Genomic DNA, 7344 nt, shown 5'->3' on the forward strand with positions numbered 1-7344 from the left:
TGTTTTTGGTACTTGTTTAGTTTCATGGCGGGAGATATTGCATGAGATATTGCATGAGATATTGCATCCTATTTGATGCGATTTCTGACCTGTTCATTACTCCACTATCCACTAAGCATGGAGTTGATTTTATATAGTGTGGCGAGCACAGCAAGCGCCAAAGCCCGAAGCGTGGCGAGTGTAGCGAGCCCTGCTAGGGGACGCTGATTACTTTAGATGTATTCCGCGTCCCCTTGCAGCAATCGCTGTGCTCGCAATACACGTAAAGTAATCCGCGTCCCCTCGCAGGCTGCAGTGTGTACAATTTTTTTTTTTTAAGATATATAAATAAAAAAAATGGTGTGGGGTCCCCCCACAGCCGTAACCAGCACGAGACTCAAAGAGTCAGGGCTGGTTCTAAAAAAAATCGGAACAATTTGCACAGAGCTCCGCTGTATTTTTTAAAACCAGCCCCAGGCTCCAGGGCCAGGTCAGGTTCCCAAAATACGGGGGACAAAATGAATAGGGGTCCCCTGTATTTTAAGAACAAGCCCCAGGCCCAACCAGCCAGTAGGGTAATGCCACAGCCAGGGGGAGACTTTTTATACAAGTCCCCCCGGCCAAAGCATTCATCCCTCTGACCGGTCAGCCTGGCCAGGGGTCCTGGGGAAGTGGGGACCCCCCCAATAAAGGGGTCCCCCCCTCCAGGACATACCTGGCCAGGCTGAAGCCTGGTGCTGTCCCCGGTACCCCTGGGCTGTGGGTACCGGGCTGATAAAGTGTAAAGAAATAGACTAAACCATTGGGTTTTGCTGTGGAACTATGAGTCCCTGCAAGCCTGGACCGCATACTGGGACTTGGAGAACCACAAGTCCGAGCATGCGGCCCATTAATGGGCTTGCTGGAACTCTTAGTTCCACAACAAAACCAATAGTTAAATAAAAGCACACTGACACATAAGAAAAATAAAATTTTAATACACATGGAGCCCATTCATACTGATACTTACCTATCTTGAGCCCGTAGGTAGCCCTCGGTCCTGGTCCGGTGTCCTGTGGTCCTGGTCCGGCATCCTGGCTGATATTTTTGTAAAAGATAGACAAAACCATTGGGTTCTGCTGTGGAACTATGAGTCCCAGCAAGAATGCACTGCATACTGGGACTTGGAGAACCACAAGTCCCAGCATGCGGCCCATTAATGGGCTTGCTGGAACTCTTAGCTCTTAGTTCCACAACAAAACCAATAGTTAAATAAAAGCACACTGACACATAAGAAAAATAAAACTTTAATACACATGGAGCCCATACATACTGATACTTACCTATCTTGAGCATGTAGGTAGCCCTCGGTCCTGGTCCGGTGTCCTGGTCCGAAGCAATCCATAGGGGACCTGTGGAAGGAAATTATACTCACGGGTCTAAACCGGTGTACATTTGGTCCTCTTCTTTCCTGCAGTAGTCATGGGGAACCTGGCAAAAGAAAAACAAAAATGGGTACTTGTGCATTTTGGCGGCGCCCGATTTCAGCATTGTGCGATGAACGCATCGCATGCCATGTACCCGATGGCATGCAATGCGATTTTGACCCCCTATGCGATGAAAAATCGTATAAGCACCCTAATGGGTGCTTACAATGTTAAATGCACCCCCACGCCACCCCCCCCCCCCCCACTATAAACGTGAACACACGGGGGCACTGGGGGGAGACAGAGCACACACGGGGGTACTGGGGGGACAGCACGCACACGGGGGCACTGGGGGGGATCAGTGCACACACTGGGTACTGGGGGGGCAGCGTACACAAGGGGACACTGGGTACACACGGGGACAGTGGGGTGGGGGACATGGTACACACAGGGACAGTGGGGTGGGGGACATGGTACACACAGGGACAGTGGGGTGGGGGACAGGGTACACACAGGGACAGTGGGGTGGGGGAAAGGGTACACACAGGGACAGTGGAGTGGGGAACAGGGTACACACAGGGACAGTGGGGTGGGGGACGGTACACACAGGGACAGTGGGGTGGGGGACAGGGTACACACAGGCACTGGGGGGGACAGAGCACACACGTGGGCACTGTGGGGGGAACAGAGCACACATGGGGTACTGGGGGGGGGGAAGCACGCACATGGGGGCACTGGGGGGTGCAGCGCACGCACAGGGCACTGGGGGGGGGGCAGCGTACACACGGGGCACTGGGTACACACAGGGACAATGGGGTGGGGGACAGGGTACACGCAGGGACAGTGGGGTGGGGGACAGGGTACACACAGGGACAGTGGAGTGGGGAACAGGGTACACACAGGGACAGTGGGGTGGGGGACAGGGTACACACAGGGACAGTGGGGTGGGGGACGGTACACACAGGGACAGTGGGGTGGGGGACAGGGTACACACAGGCACTGGGGGGGACAGAGCACACACGTGGGCACTGTGGGGGGAACAGAGCACACATGGGGTACTGGGGGGGGGGAAAGCACGCACATGGGGGCACTGGGGGGTGCAGCGCATGCACCGGGCACTGGGGGGGCAGCGTACACATGGGTCACTGGGGGGGCAGCCTACACACTGGGGCACTGGGTACAACACAGGGACAATGGGGTGGGGGACAGGGTACACGCAGGGACAGTGGGGTGGGGTACAGGGTACACACATGGACAGTGGGGTGGGGGACAGGGTACATGCAGGGACAGTGGAGGGATGGATTTACCTGGGTGCAGCTGCTCCTCTGATGGCCCCTGTGGCTTCTTTCTGCCTTCCCGGTGGCAGAGGAAACTGAAGGAAGTGCCTGAATCTGGTCCGCAGGCTGTCAGCGTCTGGGCAGGAAATATAATAATATATTAAAGGGCACAGCGTACACACGAAGGGGGGGGGCACAGCGTACACATGGAGGGGGGGGCACAGCGTACACAAGGAGGGGGGGGCACAGCGTACACACGGAGGGGGGGGGCACAGTGTACACACGGGGGGGCACAGCGTACACACGGAGGGGGAGGCACAGCGTACACACGGAGGGGGGAGGCACAGCGTACACACGGGGGGCACTGGGGGGGGAACAGCGTACACATGTGGGCACTGGGGGGGACAGTGTACACACGGGGCACTGGGGGGGGAGCAGCGTACACACTCGGGGGCACTGGGCTAGGCAACGTACACATGGGGGCACTGCGTGGGTAGAGCAAACACGTGGGGGCACATCGCACACACGGGGGGCGCTGGGGGGAGAGCGTACACACAGAAGCACTGGGGGGGGCAGCGTACACACGGGGGCACTGGGGGGCAGAGCACACACGGGGCACTGGGGGGGGGGCAGCGTACTGCTGGAGGACAGAGCACACACGGGGGTACTGGGGGGGCAGAACACACATGGGGCACTGGGGGGGCAGAACACATACGGGGGCACTGGGGGGGACAGAACACATACGGGGCACTGGGGGGACAAAACACACACGGGGGCACTGGGGGGAACAGAACACACACGGGGGCACTGGGGGGGACAGAGCACACACGGGGGTACTGGGGGACAGCACGCACACGGGGGCACTGGGGGGGATCAGCGCACACACGGGGCACTGGGGGGGGCAGCGTACTGCTGGAGGATAGAGCACACACGGGGGTACTGGGGGGGGGCAGAACACACACGGGGCACTGGGGGGCAGAACACACACGGGGCACTGGGGGGGCAGAACACATACGGGGGCACTGGGGGGGACAGAACACATACGGGGCACTGGGGGGACAAAACACACACGGGGGCACTGGGGGGGAACAGAACACACACGGGGGCACTGGGGGGGGGGGACAGAGCACACACGGGGGTACTGGGGGGACAGCACGCACACGGGGGCACTGGGGGGGATCAGCGCACACACTGGGCACTGGGGGGGCAGCGTACACAAGGGGACACTGGGTACACACGGGGACAGTGGGGTGGGGGACATGGTACACACAGGGACAGTGGGGTGGGGGACATGGTACACACAGGGACAGTGGGGTGGGGGACAGGGTACACACAGGGACAGTGGAGTGGGAACAGGGTACACACAGGGACAGTGTGGTGGGGGACAGGGTACACACAGGGACAGTGGGGTGGGGGACAGGGTACACACAGGGACAGTGGGGTGGGGGACGGTACACACAGGGACAGTGGGGTGGGGGACAGGGGTACACACAGGCACTGGGGGGGACAGAGCACACACGTGGGCACTGTGGGGGGAACAGAGCACACATGGGTACTGGGGGGAAAGCACGCACATGGGGGCACTGGGGGGGTGCAGCGCACGCACGGGGCACTGGGGGGGCAGCGTACACACGGGGCACTGGGGGGGCAGCGTACACACGGGGCACTGGGTACAGACAGGGACAATGGGGTGGGGGACAGGGTACACACAGGGACAGTGGGGTGGGGGACAGGGTACACACATGGACAGTGGGGTGGGGGACAGGGTACATGCAGGGACAGTGGAGGGATGGATTTACCTGGGTGCAGCTGCTCCTCTGATGGCCCCTGTGGCTTCTTTCTGCCTTCCCGGTGGCAGAGGGAAACTGAAGGAAGCGCCTGAATCTGGTCCGCAGGCTGTCAGCGTCTGGGCAGGAAATATAATAATATATTAAAGGGCACAGCGTACACACGGAGGGGGGGGGCACAGCGTACACACGGTGGGGGGGGCACAGCGTACACACGGAGGGGGGGGGGCACAGCGTACACACGGAGGGGGGGGCACAGCGTACACACGGAGGGGGGCGGCACAGCGTACACACGGGGGGCACAGCGTACACACGGAGGGGGGAGGCACAGCGTACACACGGAGGGGGGAGGCACAGCGTACACACGGAGTGGGGGGCACAGCGTACACACGGAGGGGGGGGCACAGCGTACACACGGAGGGGGGCACAGCGTACACACGGAGTGGGGGGGCACAGCGTACACACGGAGTGGGGGGGCACAGCGTACACACGGAAGCGTACACACGGATGGGGAGGCACAGCGTACACACGGGAGGGGGAGGCACAGCGTACACACGGAGGGGGGAGGCACAGCGTACACACGGAGGGGGGAGGCACAGCGTACACACGGAGGGGGGAGGCACAGCGTACACACGGAGGGGGGAGGCACAGCGCACACACGGAGGGGGGAGGCACAGCGCACACACGGAGGGGGGAGGCACAGCGCACACACGGAGGGGGGAGGCACAGCGCACACACGGAGGGGGAGGCACAGCGCACACACGGAGGGGGAGGCACAGCGCACACACGGAGGGGGGGAGGCACAGCGCACACACGGAGGGGGGAGGCACAGCGCACACACGGAGGGGGGGAGGCACAGCGCACACACGGAGGGGGGAGGGCACAGCGTACACACGGAGGGGGGAGGCACAGCGTACACACGGAGGGGGGAGGCACAGCGTACACACGGAGGGGGGAGGCACAGCGTACACACGGAGGGGGGAGGCACAGCGTACACACGGAGGGGGGAGGCACAGCGTACACACGGAGGGGGGAGGCACAGCGTACACACGGAGGGGGGAGGCACAGCGTACACACGGAGGGGGGAGGCACAGCGTACACACGGAGGGGGGAGGCACAGCGTACACACGGAGGGGGGAGGCACAGCGTACACACGGAGGGGGGAGGCACAGCGTACACACGGAGGGGGGAGGAACAGCGTACACACGGAGGAAAGGAGGCACAGCGTACACACGGAGGGGGGAGGCACAGCGTACACACGGAGGGGGGAGACACAGTGTACACTCGGAGGGGGGAGGCACAGCGTACACTCGGAGGGGGGAGGCACAGTGTACACACGGGGGGGGCACAGCGTACACACGGAGGGGGTGCACAGCGTACACTGGGGGGGACAGAGCACACACGTGGGCACTGTGGGGGGAACAAAGCACACATGGGGTACTGGGGGGAAAGCACGCACATGGGGGCACTGGGGGGGTGCAGCGCACACACGGGGCACTGGGGGGGCAGCGTACACACGGGGCACGGGGGGCAGCGTACACACGGGGCACTGGGGGGGCAGCGTACACACGGGGCACTGGGTACACACAGGGACAATGGGGTGGGGGACAGGGTACACGCAGGGACAGTGGGGTGGGGGACAGGGTACACACATGGACAGTGGGGTGGGGGACAGGGTACATGCAGGGACAGTGGAGGGATGGATTTACCTGGGTGCAGCTGCTCCTCTGATGGCCCTGTGGCTTCTTTCTGCCTTCCCGGTGGCAGAGGAAACTGAAGGAAGCGCCTGAATCTGGTCCGCAGGCTGTCAGCGTCTGGGCAGGAAATATAATAATATATTAAAGGGCACAGCGTACACACGAGGGGGGGGGGGGGGGGGGGCACAGCGTACACACGGAGAGGGGGCACAGCGTACACACGGAGGGGGCACAGCGTACACACGGAGGGGGGGCACAGCGTACACACGGAGGGGGGCACAGCGTACACACGGAGGGGGGGCACAGCGTGCACACGGAGGGGGGCACAGCGTGCACACGGAGGGGGAGGCACAGCGTACACACGGAGGGGGGAGGCACAGCGTACACACGGAGGGGGGAGGCACAGCGTACACACGGAGGGAAGAGGCACAGCGTACACACGGAGGGGGAGGCACAGCGTACACACGGAAGGGGGAGGCACAGCGCACACACGGAGGGGGGAGGCACAGCGTACACACGGAGGGGGGAGGCACAGCGTACACACGGAGGGGGGAGGCACAGCGTACACACGGAGGGGGGGAGGCACAGCGTACACACGGAGGGGGGAGGCGCAGCGTACACACGGAGGGGGGAGGCGCAGCGTACACACGGAGGGGGGAGGCACAGCGTACACACGGACGGGGGGAGGCACACCGTACACACGGAGGGGGAGACACAGCGTACACACGGAGGGGGGAGGCACAGCGTACACACGGAGGGGGGAGGCACAGCGCACACACGGAGGGGGGAGGCACAGCGCACACACGGAGGGGGGGAGGCACAGCGTACACACGGAGGGGGGGAGGCACAGCGTACACACGGAGGGGGGGAGGCACAGCGTACACACGGAGGGGGGAGGCACAGCGTACACACGGAGGGGGGAGGAGGCACAGCGTACACACGGAGGGGGGGAGGCACAGCGTACACACGGAGGGGGGAGGCACAGCGTACACACGGAGGGGGGAGGCACAGCGTACACACGGAGGGGGGAGGCACAGCGTACACACGGAGGGGGGAGGCACAGCGTACACACGGAGGGGGGAGGCACAGCGTACACACGGGAGGGGGGGAGGCACGGCGTACACACGGACGGGGGAGGCACACCGTACACACGGAGGGGGGAGGCACAGCGCACACACGGAGGGGGGAGGCACAGCGC

The 7344-nt window shown here is 62.9% G+C and overlaps 1 long non-coding RNA gene across 1 annotated transcript; it reads right to left on the bottom strand.

The window, feature by feature from the left end:
- Positions 1-859: 859 nt before the first annotated feature.
- LOC146072870 (uncharacterized) lies at positions 860-4523 on the bottom strand. The gene is made up of 3 exons (XR_014473251.1): positions 4462-4523; positions 2693-2798; positions 860-1449 (listed from the first exon to the last, which is right to left on the bottom strand). It is a non-coding gene; the product is annotated as an uncharacterized LOC146072870 (long non-coding RNA).
- Positions 4524-7344: the final 2821 nt, after the last annotated feature.

This window comes from Crinia signifera, chromosome 4 (genome assembly GCF_055691185.1).
Source record: "Crinia signifera chromosome 4, ASM5569118v1, whole genome shotgun sequence".
Classification (NCBI taxonomy): Eukaryota; Metazoa; Chordata; class Amphibia; order Anura; family Myobatrachidae; genus Crinia; species Crinia signifera.